A 15,770-nucleotide genomic window follows, 5' to 3' on the forward strand; every position below is an offset into this window, starting at 1 on the left:
ATCTTGCCCTGAAGCAGTGTTTAAGTTGAATATAAAGCTGTTTCATAGTGAGAAAAAGGTAAAGAACAGAGTTTCAAAGTAAAGATTCTTCTTATAATGCAGTCTATTTTAGTCTAAAACACAATCTTTTGCCCTGAAACAGTGTTTAAGGCGAATACAAAGCTGTTTCATAGTGTGAAAAAGGTAAAGAACAGAGTTTCAAAGTAAAGATTCTTCTTACAATGCATTCCCTTTTAGTCTAAAACACAATATCTTGCCCTGAAACAGTGTTTAAGGTGAATACAAAGCTGTTTCATAGTGTGAAAAAGGTAAAAAACAGAGTTTCAAAGTAAAGATTCTTCTTATAATGCATTCCCTTTTAGTCTAAAACACAATCTCTTGCCCTGAAACAGTGTTTAAGGTGAATACAAAGCTGTTTCATAGTGTGAAAAAGGTAAAGAACAGAGTTTCAAAGTAAAGATTCTTCTTATAATGCATTACCTTTTAGTCTAAAACACAATCTCTTGCACTGAAACAGTGTTTAAGGTGAATACAAAGCTGTTTCATAGTGTGAAAAAGGTAAAAAACAGAGTTTCAAAGTAAAGATTCTTCTTATAATGTATTCCCTTTTAGTCTAAAACACAATCTGCCCTGAAACAGTGTTTAAGGTGAATACAAAGCTGTTTCATAGTGTGAAAAAGGTAAAGAACAGAGTTTCAAAGTAAAGATTCTTCTTACAATGCATTCCCTTTTAGTCTAAAACACAATATCTTGCCCTGAAACAGTGTTTAAGGTGAATACAAAGCTGTTTCATAGTGTGAAAAAGGTAAAAAACAGAGTTTCAAAGTAAAGATTCTTATTATAATGCATTCCCTTTTAGTCTAAAACACAATCTCTTGCCCTGAAACAGTGTTTAAGGTGAATACAAAGCTGTTTCATAGTGTGAAAAAGGTAAAGAACAGAGTTTCAAAGTAAAGATTCTTCTTATAATGCATTACCTTTTAGTCTAAAACACAATCTCTTGCACTGAAACAGTGTTTAAGGTGAATACAAAGCTGTTTCATAGTGTGAAAAAGGTAAAAAACAGAGTTTCAAAGTAAAGATTCTTCTTATAATGCAGTCTATTTTAGTCTAAAACACAATCTCTTGCCCTGAAACAGTGTTTAAGGTGAATACAAAGCTGTTTCATAGTGTGAAAAAGGTAAAGAACAGAGTTTCAAAGTAAAGATTCTTCTTATAATGCATTACCTTTTAGTCTAAAACACAATCTCTTGCCCTGAAACAGTGTTTAAGGTGAATACAAAGCTGTTTCATAGTGTGAAAAAGGTAAAGAACAGAGTTTCAAAGTAAAGATTCTTCTTATAATGCATTCCCTTTTAGTCTAAAACACAATCTCTTGCCCTGAAGCAGTGTTTAAGTTGAATATAAAGCTGTTTCATAGTGAGAAAAAGGTAAAGAACAGAGTTTCAAAGTAAAGATTCTTCTTATAATGCATTACCTTTTAGTCTAAAACACAATCTCTTGCCCTGAAACAGTGTTTAAGGTGAATACAAAGCTGTTTCATAGTGTGAAAAAGGTAAAGAACAGAGTTTCAAAGTAAAGATTCTTCTTATAATGCATTCCCTTTTAGTCTAAAACACAATCTCTTGCCCTGAAGCAGTGTTTAAGTTGAATATAAAGCTGTTTCATAGTGAGAAAAAGGTAAAGAACAGAGTTTCAAAGTAAAGATTCTTCTTAAAATGTATTCCCTTTTAGTCTAAAACACAATCTGCCCTGAAACAGTGTTTAAGGTGAATACAAAGCTGTTACATAGTGTGAAAAAGGTAAAGAACAGAGTTTCAAAGTAAAGATTCTTCTTATAATGCATTCCCTTTTAGTCTAAAACACAATCTCTTGCACTGAAGCAGTGTTTAAGTTGAATATAAAGCTGTTTCATAGTGAGAAAAAGGTAAAGAACAAAGTTTCAAAGTAAAGATTCTTCTTATAATGTATTCCCTTTTAGTCTAAAACACAATCTGCCCTGAAACAGTGTTTAAGGTGAATACAAAGCTGTTACATAGTGTGAAAAAGGTAAAGAACAGAGTTTCAAAGTAAAGATTCTTCTTATAATGCATTAACTTTTAGTCTAAAACACAATCTCTTGCCCTGAAACAGTGTTTAAGGTGAATACAAAGCTGTTTCATAGTGTGAAAAAGGTAAAGAACAGAGTTTCAAAGTAAAGATTCTTCTTATAATGCATTAACTTTTAGTCTAAAACACAATCTCTTGCCCTGAAACAGTGTTTAAGGTGAATACAAAGCTGTTTCATATTGTTTAAAAGGTAAAGAACAGAGTTTCAAAGTAAACATTCTTCTTATAATGCATTCCCTTTTAGTTGTTCAGTTTGGTTAAAAACAATATTTCTTACTCTGAAACTATGTATAAGCCAATTATAATGCGTGGAAACGTTGCCTCCTTGTGGTTAGAGGTGTAAAAACAGAGTTGCAATTACTTTCAAGGGTCACATTAGAACCATGTTAAAACAACTTGTTCTCCCCTGGATAAACTCTTTTCACTTGAAATATGTGTTTTCTTAGGATATTGTAAGTTATTCAGTTTGGTTAAAAACAAGATGTCTTGCTCTGAAATGGTGTATAAGCTGATTACAATGCATATAAGCCCTGCTTCTTTTTGGTTAGAAGTGTACAAACAGAATTGCAATTACTTTAATTGGTCATATTACAAACAACTTGATCTCCCCTTGTTATAAACTCTTTTCATTTGAAATATGTGTTTTCTTAACATATTGTAAGTTATTCAGTTTGGTTAAAAACAAGATGTCTAGCTCTGAAACAGTGTTTAAGTTGAATACAAAGCTGTTTCAAAGCTGTTTCATGAAACAAAGCTGTTACATAGTGTGAAAAAGGTAAAGAACAGAGTTTCAAAGTAAAGATTCTTCTTATAATGCATTCCCTTTTAGTCTAAAACACAATCTCTTGCCCTGAAGCAGTGTTTAAGTTGAATATAAAGCTGTTTCAGAGTGAGAAAAAGGTAAAGAACAGAGTTTCAAAGTAAAGATTCTTCTTAAAATGTATTCCCTTTTAGTCTAAAACACAATCTGCCCTGAAACAGTGTTTAAGGTGAATACAAAGCTGTTTCATAGTGTGAAAAAGGTAAAGAACAGAGTTTCAAAGTAAAGATTCTTCTTATAATGCAGTCTATTTTAGTCTAAAACACAATCTCTTGCCCTTAAACAGTGTTTAAGGTGAATACAAAGCTATTTCATAGTGTGAAAAAGGTAAAGAACAGAGTTTCAAAGTAAAGATTCTTCTTATAATGCATTCCCTTTTAGTCTAAAACACAATCTCTTGCCCTGAAACAGTGTTTAAGGTGAATACAAAGCTGTTTCATAGTGTGAAAAAGGTAAAGAACAGAGTTTCAAAGTAAACATTCTTCTTATAATGCATTCCCTTTTAGTTGTTCAGTTTGGTTAAAAACAATATTTCTTACTCTGAAACTATGTATAAGCCAATTATAATGCGTGGAAACGTTGCCTCCTTGTGGTTAGAGGTGTAAAAACAGAGTTACAATTACTTTCAAGGGTCACATTAGAACCATGTTAAAACAACTTTTTCTCCCCTGGATAAACTCTTTTCACTTGAAATATGTGTTTTCTTAGGATATTGTAAGTTATTCAGTTTGGTTAAAAACAAGATGTCTTGCTCTGAAATGGTGTATAAGCTGATTACAATGCATAGAAGCCCTGCTTCTTTTTGGTTAGAAGTGTACAAACAGAATTGCAATTACTTTAATTGGTCATATTACAAACAACTTGATCTCCCCTTGTTATAAACTCTTTTCATTTGAAATATGTGTTTTCTTAACATATTGTAAGTTATTCAGTTTGGTTAAAAACAAGATGTCTAGCTCTGAAACAGTGTTTAAGTTGAATACAAAGCTGTTTCAAAGCTGTTTCATGAAACAAAGCTGTTACATAGTGTGAAAAAGGTAAAGAACAGAGTTTCAAAGTAAAGATTCTTCTTATAATGCATTCCCTTTTAGTCTAAAACACAATCTCTTGCCCTGAAACAGTGTTTAAGGTGAATACAAAGCTGTTTCATATTGTTTAAAAGGTAAAGAACAGAGTTTCAAAGTAAAGATTCTTCTTATAATGCATTCCCTTTTAGTCTAAAACACAATCTCTTGCACTGAAGCAGTGTTTAAGTTGAATATAAAGCTGTTTCATAGTGAGAAAAAGGTAAAGAACAGAGTTTCAAAGTAAAGATTCTTCTTATAATGCATTCCCTTTTAGTCTAAAACACAATCTCTTGCCCTGAAACAGTGTTTAAGTTGAATACAAAGCTGTTTCATAGTGAGAAAAAGGTAAAGAACAGAGTTTCAAAGTAAAGATTCTTCTTATAATGCAGTCTATTTTAGTCTAAAACACAATCTTTTGCCCTGAAACAGTGTTTAAGGCGAATACAAAGCTGTTTCATAGTGTGAAAAAGGTAAAGAACAGAGTTTCAAAGTAAAGATTCTTCTGACAATGCATTCCCTTTTAGTCTAAAACACAATATCTTGCCCTGAAGCAGTGTTTAAGTTGAATATAAAGCTGTTTCATAGTGAGAAAAAGGTAAAGAACAGAGTTTCAAAGTAAAGATTCTTCTTATAATGCAGTCTATTTTAGTCTAAAATACAATCTTTTGCCCTGAAACAGTGTTTAAGGCGAATACAAAGCTGTTTCATAGTGTGAAAAAGGTAAAGAACAGAGTTTCAAAGTAAAGATTCTTCTTACAATGCATTCCCTTTTAGTCTAAAACACAATATCTTGCCCTGAAACAGTGTTTAAGGTGAATACAAAGCTGTTTCATAGTGTGAAAAAGGTAAAAAACAGAGTTTCAAAGTAAAGATTCTTCTTATAATGCATTCCCTTTTAGTCTAAAACACAATCTCTTGCCCTGAAACAGTGTTTAAGGTGAATACAAAGCTGTTTCATAGTGTGAAAAAGGTAAAGAACAGAGTTTCAAAGTAAAGATTCTTCTTATAATGCATTACCTTTTAGTCTAAAACACAATCTCTTGCACTGAAACAGTGTTTAAGGTGAATACAAAGCTGTTTCATAGTGTGAAAAAGGTAAAAAACAGAGTTTCAAAGTAAAGATTCTTCTTATAATGCAGTCTATTTTAGTCTAAAACACAATCTCTTGCCCTGAAACAGTGTTTAAGGTGAATACAAAGCTGTTTCATAGTGTGAAAAAGGTAAAGAACAGATTTTCAAAGTAAAGATTCTTCTTATAATGCATTACCTTTTAGTCTAAAACACAATCTCTTGCCCTGAAACAGTGTTTAAGGTGAATACAAAGCTGTTTCATAGTGTGAAAAAGGTAAAGAACAGAGTTTCAAAGTAAAGATTCTTCTTATAATGCATTCCCTTTTAGTCTAAAACACAATCTCTTGCACTGAAGCAGTGTTTAAGTTGAATATAAAGCTGTTTCATAGTGAGAAAAAGGTAAAGAACAAAGTTTCAAAGTAAAGATTCTTCTTATAATGTATTCCCTTTTAGTCTAAAACACAATCTGCCCTGAAACAGTGTTTAAGGTGAATACAAAGCTGTTACATAGTGTGAAAAAGGTAAAGAACAGAGTTTCAAAGTAAAGATTCTTCTTATAATGCATTCCCTTTTACTCTAAAACACAATCTCTTGCACTGAAGCAGTGTTTAAGTTGAATATAAAGCTGTTTCATAGTGAGAAAAAGGTAAAGAACAAAGTTTCAAAGTAAAGATTCTTCTTATAATGTATTCCCTTTTAGTCTAAAACACAATCTGCCCTGAAACAGTGTTTAAGGTGAATACAAAGCTGTTACATAGTGAGAAAAAGGTAAAGAACAGAGTTTCAAAGTAAAGATTCTTCTTATAATGTATTCCCTTTTAGTCTAAAACACAATCTGCCCTGAAACAGTGTTTAAGGTGAATACAAAGCTGTTACATAGTGTGAAAAAGGTAAAGAACAGAGTTTCAAAGTAAAGATTCTTCTTACAATGCATTCCCTTTTAGTCTAAAACACAATCTCTTGCCCTGAAACAGTGTTTAAGGTGAATACAAAGCTGTTTCATAGTATGAAAAAGGTAAAGAACAGAGTTTCAAAGTAAAGATTCTTCTTATAATGCAGTCTATTTTAGTCTAAAACACAATCTCTTGCCCTGAAACAGTGTTTAAGTTGAATATAAAGCTGTTTCATAGTGTGAAAAAGGTAAAGAACAGAGTTTCAAAGTAAAGATTCTTCTTATAATGCATTCCCTTTTAGTCTAAAACACAATCTCTTGCACTGAAGCAGTGTTTAAGTTGAATATAAAGCTGTTTCATAGTGAGAAAAAGGTAAAGAACAGAGTTTCAAAGTAAAGATTCTTCTTATAATGCATTCCCTTTTAGTCTAAAACACAATCTCTTGCCCTGAAACAGTGTTTAAGTTGAATACAAAGCTGTTTCATAGTGAGAAAAAGGTAAAGAACAGAGTTTCAAAGTAAAGATTCTTCTTATAATGCAGTCTATTTTAGTCTAAAACACAATCTTTTGCCCTGAAACAGTGTTTAAGGCGAATACAAAGCTGTTTCATAGTGTGAAAAAGGTAAAGAACAGAGTTTCAAAGTAAAGATTCTTCTGACAATGCATTCCCTTTTAGTCTAAAACACAATATCTTGCCCTGAAGCAGTGTTTAAGTTGAATATAAAGCTGTTTCATAGTGAGAAAAAGGTAAAGAACAGAGTTTCAAAGTAAAGATTCTTCTTATAATGCAGTCTATTTTAGTCTAAAACACAATCTTTTGCCCTGAAACAGTGTTTAAGGCGAATACAAAGCTGTTTCATAGTGTGAAAAAGGTAAAGAACAGAGTTTCAAAGTAAAGATTCTTCTTACAATGCATTCCCTTTTAGTCTAAAACACAATATCTTGCCCTGAAACAGTGTTTAAGGTGAATACAAAGCTGTTTCATAGTGTGAAAAAGGTAAAAAACAGAGTTTCAAAGTAAAGATTCTTCTTATAATGCATTCCCTTTTAGTCTAAAACACAATCTCTTGCCCTGAAACAGTGTTTAAGGTGAATACAAAGCTGTTTCATAGTGTGAAAAAGGTAAAGAACAGAGTTTCAAAGTAAAGATTCTTCTTATAATGCATTACCTTTTAGTCTAAAACACAATCTCTTGCACTGAAACAGTGTTTAAGGTGAATACAAAGCTGTTTCATAGTGTGAAAAAGGTAAAAAACAGAGTTTCAAAGTAAAGATTCTTCTTATAATGCAGTCTATTTTAGTCTAAAACACAATCTCTTGCCCTGAAACAGTGTTTAAGGTGAATACAAAGCTGTTTCATAGTGTGAAAAAGGTAAAGAACAGAGTTTCAAAGTAAAGATTCTTCTTATAATGCATTACCTTTTAGTCTAAAACACAATCTCTTGCCCTGAAACAGTGTTTAAGGTGAATACAAAGCTGTTTCATAGTGTGAAAAAGGTAAAGAACAGAGTTTCAAAGTAAAGATTCTTCTTATAATGCATTCCCTTTTAGTCTAAAACACAATCTCTTGCCCTGAAGCAGTGTTTAAGTTGAATATAAAGCTGTTTCATAGTGAGAAAAAGGTAAAGAACAGAGTTTCAAAGTAAAGATTCTTCTTAAAATGTATTCCCTTTTAGTCTAAAACACAATCTGCCCTGAAACAGTGTTTAAGGTGAATACAAAGCTGTTACATAGTGTGAAAAAGGTAAAGAACAGAGTTTCAAAGTAAAGATTCTTCTTATAATGCATTCCCTTTTAGTCTAAAACACAATCTCTTGCACTGAAGCAGTGTTTAAGTTGAATATAAAGCTGTTTCATAGTGAGAAAAAGGTAAAGAACAAAGTTTCAAAGTAAAGATTCTTCTTATAATGTATTCCCTTTTAGTCTAAAACACAATCTGCCCTGAAACAGTGTTTAAGGTGAATACAAAGCTGTTACATAGTGTGAAAAAGGTAAAGAACAGAGTTTCAAAGTAAAGATTCTTCTTATAATGCATTCCCTTTTACTCTAAAACACAATCTCTTGCACTGAAGCAGTGTTTAAGTTGAATATAAAGCTGTTTCATAGTGAGAAAAAGGTAAAGAACAAAGTTTCAAAGTAAAGATTCTTCTTATAATGTATTCCCTTTTAGTCTAAAACACAATCTGCCCTGAAACAGTGTTTAAGGTGAATACAAAGCTGTTACATAGTGTGAAAAAGGTAAAGAACAGAGTTTCAAAGTAAAGATTCTTCTTATAATGCATTCCCTTTTAGTCTAAAACACAATCTCTTGCACTGAAGCAGTGTTTAAGTTGAATATAAAGCTGTTTCATAGTGAGAAAAAGGTAAAGAACAAAGTTTCAAAGTAAAGATTCTTCTTATAATGTATTCCCTTTTAGTCTAAAACACAATCTGCCCTGAAACAGTGTTTAAGGTGAATACAAAGCTGTTACATAGTGTGAAAAAGGTAAAGAACAGAGTTTCAAAGTAAAGATTCTTCTTATAATGCATTCCCTTTTAGTCTAAAACACAATCTCTTGCCCTGAAGCAGTGTTTAAGTTGAATATAAAGCTGTTTCATAGTGAGAAAAAGGTAAAGAACAGAGTTTCAAAGTAAAGATTCTTCTTATAATGCAGTCTATTTTAGTCTAAAACACAATCTCTTGCCCTTAAACAGTGTTTAAGGTGAATACAAAGCTATTTCATAGTGTGAAAAAGGTAAAGAACAGAGTTTCAAAGTAAAGATTCTTCTTATAATGCATTCCCTTTTAGTCTAAAACACAATCTCTTGCCCTGAAACAGTGTTTAAGGTGAATACAAAGCTGTTTCATAGTGTGAAAAAGGTAAAGAACAGAGTTTCAAAGTAAACATTCTTCTTATAATGCATTCCCTTTTAGTTGTTCAGTTTGGTTAAAAACAATATTTCTTACTCTGAAACTATGTATAAGCCAATTATAATGCGTGGAAACGTTGCCTCCTTGTGGTTAGAGGTGTAAAAACAGAGTTACAATTACTTTCAAGGGTCACATTAGAACCATGTTAAAACAACTTTTTCTCCCCTGGATAAACTCTTTTCACTTGAAATATGTGTTTTCTTAGGATATTGTAAGTTATTCAGTTTGGTTAAAAACAAGATGTCTTGCTCTGAAATGGTGTATAAGCTGATTACAATGCATAGAAGCCCTGCTTCTTTTTGGTTAGAAGTGTACAAACAGAATTGCAATTACTTTAATTGGTCATATTACAAACAACTTGATCTCCCCTTGTTATAAACTCTTTTCATTTGAAATATGTGTTTTCTTAACATATTGTAAGTTATTCAGTTTGGTTAAAAACAAGATGTCTAGCTCTGAAACAGTGTTTAAGTTGAATACAAAGCTGTTTCAAAGCTGTTTCATGAAACAAAGCTGTTACATAGTGTGAAAAAGGTAAAGAACAGAGTTTCAAAGTAAAGATTCTTCTTATAATGCATTCCCTTTTAGTCTAAAACACAATCTCTTGCCCTGAAACAGTGTTTAAGGTGAATACAAAGCTGTTTCATATTGTTTAAAAGGTAAAGAACAGAGTTTCAAAGTAAAGATTCTTCTTATAATGCATTCCCTTTTAGTCTAAAACACAATCTCTTGCACTGAAGCAGTGTTTAAGTTGAATATAAAGCTGTTTCATAGTGAGAAAAAGGTAAAGAACAGAGTTTCAAAGTAAAGATTCTTCTTATAATGCATTCCCTTTTAGTCTAAAACACAATCTCTTGCCCTGAAACAGTGTTTAAGTTGAATACAAAGCTGTTTCATAGTGAGAAAAAGGTAAAGAACAGAGTTTCAAAGTAAAGATTCTTCTTATAATGCAGTCTATTTTAGTCTAAAACACAATCTTTTGCCCTGAAACAGTGTTTAAGGCGAATACAAAGCTGTTTCATAGTGTGAAAAAGGTAAAGAACAGAGTTTCAAAGTAAAGATTCTTCTGACAATGCATTCCCTTTTAGTCTAAAACACAATATCTTGCCCTGAAGCAGTGTTTAAGTTGAATATAAAGCTGTTTCATAGTGAGAAAAAGGTAAAGAACAGAGTTTCAAAGTAAAGATTCTTCTTATAATGCAGTCTATTTTAGTCTAAAACACAATCTTTTGCCCTGAAACAGTGTTTAAGGCGAATACAAAGCTGTTTCATAGTGTGAAAAAGGTAAAGAACAGAGTTTCAAAGTAAAGATTCTTCTTACAATGCATTCCCTTTTAGTCTAAAACACAATATCTTGCCCTGAAACAGTGTTTAAGGTGAATACAAAGCTGTTTCATAGTGTGAAAAAGGTAAAAAACAGAGTTTCAAAGTAAAGATTCTTCTTATAATGCATTCCCTTTTAGTCTAAAACACAATCTCTTGCCCTGAAACAGTGTTTAAGGTGAATACAAAGCTGTTTCATAGTGTGAAAAAGGTAAAGAACAGAGTTTCAAAGTAAAGATTCTTCTTATAATGCATTACCTTTTAGTCTAAAACACAATCTCTTGCACTGAAACAGTGTTTAAGGTGAATACAAAGCTGTTTCATAGTGTGAAAAAGGTAAAAAACAGAGTTTCAAAGTAAAGATTCTTCTTATAATGCAGTCTATTTTAGTCTAAAACACAATCTCTTGCCCTGAAACAGTGTTTAAGGTGAATACAAAGCTGTTTCATAGTGTGAAAAAGGTAAAGAACAGATTTTCAAAGTAAAGATTCTTCTTATAATGCATTACCTTTTAGTCTAAAACACAATCTCTTGCCCTGAAACAGTGTTTAAGGTGAATACAAAGCTGTTTCATAGTGTGAAAAAGGTAAAGAACAGAGTTTCAAAGTAAAGATTCTTCTTATAATGCATTCCCTTTTAGTCTAAAACACAATCTCTTGCACTGAAGCAGTGTTTAAGTTGAATATAAAGCTGTTTCATAGTGAGAAAAAGGTAAAGAACAAAGTTTCAAAGTAAAGATTCTTCTTATAATGTATTCCCTTTTAGTCTAAAACACAATCTGCCCTGAAACAGTGTTTAAGGTGAATACAAAGCTGTTACATAGTGTGAAAAAGGTAAAGAACAGAGTTTCAAAGTAAAGATTCTTCTTATAATGCATTCCCTTTTACTCTAAAACACAATCTCTTGCACTGAAGCAGTGTTTAAGTTGAATATAAAGCTGTTTCATAGTGAGAAAAAGGTAAAGAACAAAGTTTCAAAGTAAAGATTCTTCTTATAATGTATTCCCTTTTAGTCTAAAACACAATCTGCCCTGAAACAGTGTTTAAGGTGAATACAAAGCTGTTACATAGTGAGAAAAAGGTAAAGAACAGAGTTTCAAAGTAAAGATTCTTCTTATAATGTATTCCCTTTTAGTCTAAAACACAATCTGCCCTGAAACAGTGTTTAAGGTGAATACAAAGCTGTTACATAGTGTGAAAAAGGTAAAGAACAGAGTTTCAAAGTAAAGATTCTTCTTACAATGCATTCCCTTTTAGTCTAAAACACAATCTCTTGCCCTGAAACAGTGTTTAAGGTGAATACAAAGCTGTTTCATAGTGTGAAAAAGGTAAAGAACAGAGTTTCAAAGTAAAGATTCTTCTTATAATGCAGTCTATTTTAGTCTAAAACACAATCTCTTGCCCTGAAACAGTGTTTAAGTTGAATATAAAGCTGTTTCATAGTGTGAAAAAGGTAAAGAACAGAGTTTCAAAGTAAAGATTCTTCTTATAATGCATTCCCTTTTAGTCTAAAACACAATCTCTTGCACTGAAGCAGTGTTTAAGTTGAATATAAAGCTGTTTCATAGTGAGAAAAAGGTAAAGAACAGAGTTTCAAAGTAAAGATTCTTCTTATAATGCATTCCCTTTTAGTCTAAAACACAATCTCTTGCCCTGAAACAGTGTTTAAGTTGAATACAAAGCTGTTTCATAGTGAGAAAAAGGTAAAGAACAGAGTTTCAAAGTAAAGATTCTTCTTATAATGCAGTCTATTTTAGTCTAAAACACAATCTTTTGCCCTGAAACAGTGTTTAAGGCGAATACAAAGCTGTTTCATAGTGTGAAAAAGGTAAAGAACAGAGTTTCAAAGTAAAGATTCTTCTGACAATGCATTCCCTTTTAGTCTAAAACACAATATCTTGCCCTGAAGCAGTGTTTAAGTTGAATATAAAGCTGTTTCATAGTGAGAAAAAGGTAAAGAACAGAGTTTCAAAGTAAAGATTCTTCTTATAATGCAGTCTATTTTAGTCTAAAACACAATCTTTTGCCCTGAAACAGTGTTTAAGGCGAATACAAAGCTGTTTCATAGTGTGAAAAAGGTAAAGAACAGAGTTTCAAAGTAAAGATTCTTCTTACAATGCATTCCCTTTTAGTCTAAAACACAATATCTTGCCCTGAAACAGTGTTTAAGGTGAATACAAAGCTGTTTCATAGTGTGAAAAAGGTAAAAAACAGAGTTTCAAAGTAAAGATTCTTCTTATAATGCATTCCCTTTTAGTCTAAAACACAATCTCTTGCCCTGAAACAGTGTTTAAGGTGAATACAAAGCTGTTTCATAGTGTGAAAAAGGTAAAGAACAGAGTTTCAAAGTAAAGATTCTTCTTATAATGCATTACCTTTTAGTCTAAAACACAATCTCTTGCACTGAAACAGTGTTTAAGGTGAATACAAAGCTGTTTCATAGTGTGAAAAAGGTAAAAAACAGAGTTTCAAAGTAAAGATTCTTCTTATAATGCAGTCTATTTTAGTCTAAAACACAATCTCTTGCCCTGAAACAGTGTTTAAGGTGAATACAAAGCTGTTTCATAGTGTGAAAAAGGTAAAGAACAGAGTTTCAAAGTAAAGATTCTTCTTATAATGCATTACCTTTTAGTCTAAAACACAATCTCTTGCCCTGAAACAGTGTTTAAGGTGAATACAAAGCTGTTTCATAGTGTGAAAAAGGTAAAGAACAGAGTTTCAAAGTAAAGATTCTTCTTATAATGCATTCCCTTTTAGTCTAAAACACAATCTCTTGCCCTGAAGCAGTGTTTAAGTTGAATATAAAGCTGTTTCATAGTGAGAAAAAGGTAAAGAACAGAGTTTCAAAGTAAAGATTCTTCTTAAAATGTATTCCCTTTTAGTCTAAAACACAATCTGCCCTGAAACAGTGTTTAAGGTGAATACAAAGCTGTTACATAGTGTGAAAAAGGTAAAGAACAGAGTTTCAAAGTAAAGATTCTTCTTATAATGCATTCCCTTTTAGTCTAAAACACAATCTCTTGCACTGAAGCAGTGTTTAAGTTGAATATAAAGCTGTTTCATAGTGAGAAAAAGGTAAAGAACAAAGTTTCAAAGTAAAGATTCTTCTTATAATGTATTCCCTTTTAGTCTAAAACACAATCTGCCCTGAAACAGTGTTTAAGGTGAATACAAAGCTGTTACATAGTGTGAAAAAGGTAAAGAACAGAGTTTCAAAGTAAAGATTCTTCTTATAATGCATTCCCTTTTACTCTAAAACACAATCTCTTGCACTGAAGCAGTGTTTAAGTTGAATATAAAGCTGTTTCATAGTGAGAAAAAGGTAAAGAACAAAGTTTCAAAGTAAAGATTCTTCTTATAATGTATTCCCTTTTAGTCTAAAACACAATCTGCCCTGAAACAGTGTTTAAGGTGAATACAAAGCTGTTACATAGTGTGAAAAAGGTAAAGAACAGAGTTTCAAAGTAAAGATTCTTCTTATAATGCATTCCCTTTTAGTCTAAAACACAATCTCTTGCACTGAAGCAGTGTTTAAGTTGAATATAAAGCTGTTTCATAGTGAGAAAAAGGTAAAGAACAAAGTTTCAAAGTAAAGATTCTTCTTATAATGTATTCCCTTTTAGTCTAAAACACAATTTGCCCTGAAACAGTGTTTAAGGTGAATACAAAGCTGTTACATAGTGTGAAAAAGGTAAAGAACAGAGTTTCAAAGTAAAGATTCTTCTTATAATGCATTCCCTTTTAGTCTAAAACACAATCTCTTGCCCTGAAGCAGTGTTTAAGTTGAATATAAAGCTGTTTCATAGTGAGAAAAAGGTAAAGAACAGAGTTTCAAAGTAAAGATTCTTCTTATAATGCAGTCTATTTTAGTCTAAAACACAATCTCTTGCCCTTAAACAGTGTTTAAGGTGAATACAAAGCTATTTCATAGTGTGAAAAAGGTAAAGAACAGAGTTTCAAAGTAAAGATTCTTCTTATAATGCATTCCCTTTTAGTCTAAAACACAATCTCTTGCCCTGAAACAGTGTTTAAGGTGAATACAAAGCTGTTTCATAGTGTGAAAAAGGTAAAGAACAGAGTTTCAAAGTAAACATTCTTCTTATAATGCATTCCCTTTTAGTTGTTCAGTTTGGTTAAAAACAATATTTCTTACTCTGAAACTATGTATAAGCCAATTATAATGCGTGGAAACGTTGCCTCCTTGTGGTTAGAGGTGTAAAAACAGAGTTACAATTACTTTCAAGGGTCACATTAGAACCATGTTAAAACAACTTTTTCTCCCCTGGATAAACTCTTTTCACTTGAAATATGTGTTTTCTTAGGATATTGTAAGTTATTCAGTTTGGTTAAAAACAAGATGTCTTGCTCTGAAATGGTGTATAAGCTGATTACAATGCATAGAAGCCCTGCTTCTTTTTGGTTAGAAGTGTACAAACAGAATTGCAATTACTTTAATTGGTCATATTACAAACAACTTGATCTCCCCTTGTTATAAACTCTTTTCATTTGAAATATGTGTTTTCTTAACATATTGTAAGTTATTCAGTTTGGTTAAAAACAAGATGTCTAGCTCTGAAACAGTGTTTAAGTTGAATACAAAGCTGTTTCAAAGCTGTTTCATGAAACAAAGCTGTTACATAGTGTGAAAAAGGTAAAGAACAGAGTTTCAAAGTAAAGATTCTTCTTATAATGCATTCCCTTTTAGTCTAAAACACAATCTCTTGCCCTGAAACAGTGTTTAAGGTGAATACAAAGCTGTTTCATATTGTTTAAAAGGTAAAGAACAGAGTTTCAAAGTAAAGATTCTTCTTATAATGCATTCCCTTTTAGTCTAAAACACAATCTCTTGCACTGAAGCAGTGTTTAAGTTGAATATAAAGCTGTTTCATAGTGAGAAAAAGGTAAAGAACAGAGTTTCAAAGTAAAGATTCTTCTTATAATGCATTCCCTTTTAGTCTAAAACACAATCTCTTGCCCTGAAACAGTGTTAAAGTTGAATACAAAGCTGTTTCATAGTGAGAAAAAGGTAAAGAACAGAGTTTCAAAGTAAAGATTCTTCTTATAATGCAGTCTATTTTAGTCTAAAACACAATCTTTTGCCCTGAAACAGTGTTTAAGGCGAATACAAAGCTGTTTCATAGTGTGAAAAAGGTAAAGAACAGAGTTTCAAAGTAAAGATTCTTCTGACAATGCATTCCCTTTTAGTCTAAAACACAATATCTTGCCCTGAAGCAGTGTTTAAGTTGAATATAAAGCTGTTTCATAGTGAGAAAAAGGTAAAGAACAGAGTTTCAAAGTAAAGATTCTTCTTATAATGCAGTCTATTTTAGTCTAAAACACAATCTTTTGCCCTGAAACAGTGTTTAAGGCGAATACAAAGCTGTTTCATAGTGTGAAAAAGGTAAAGAACAGAGTTTCAAAGTAAAGATTCTTCTTACAATGCATTCCCTTTTAGTCTAAAACACAATATCTTGCCCTGAAACAGTGTTTAAGGTGAATACAAAGCTGTTTCATAGTGTGAAAAAGGTAAAAAACAGAGTTTCAAAGTAAAGATTCTTCTTATAATGCATTCCCTTT

Source organism: Electrophorus electricus, unplaced genomic scaffold (genome assembly GCF_041902795.1).
Source record: "Electrophorus electricus isolate QZ-2024a unplaced genomic scaffold, ASM4190279v1 Scaffold29, whole genome shotgun sequence".
In the NCBI taxonomy this organism is placed as follows: Eukaryota; Metazoa; Chordata; class Actinopteri; order Gymnotiformes; family Gymnotidae; genus Electrophorus; species Electrophorus electricus.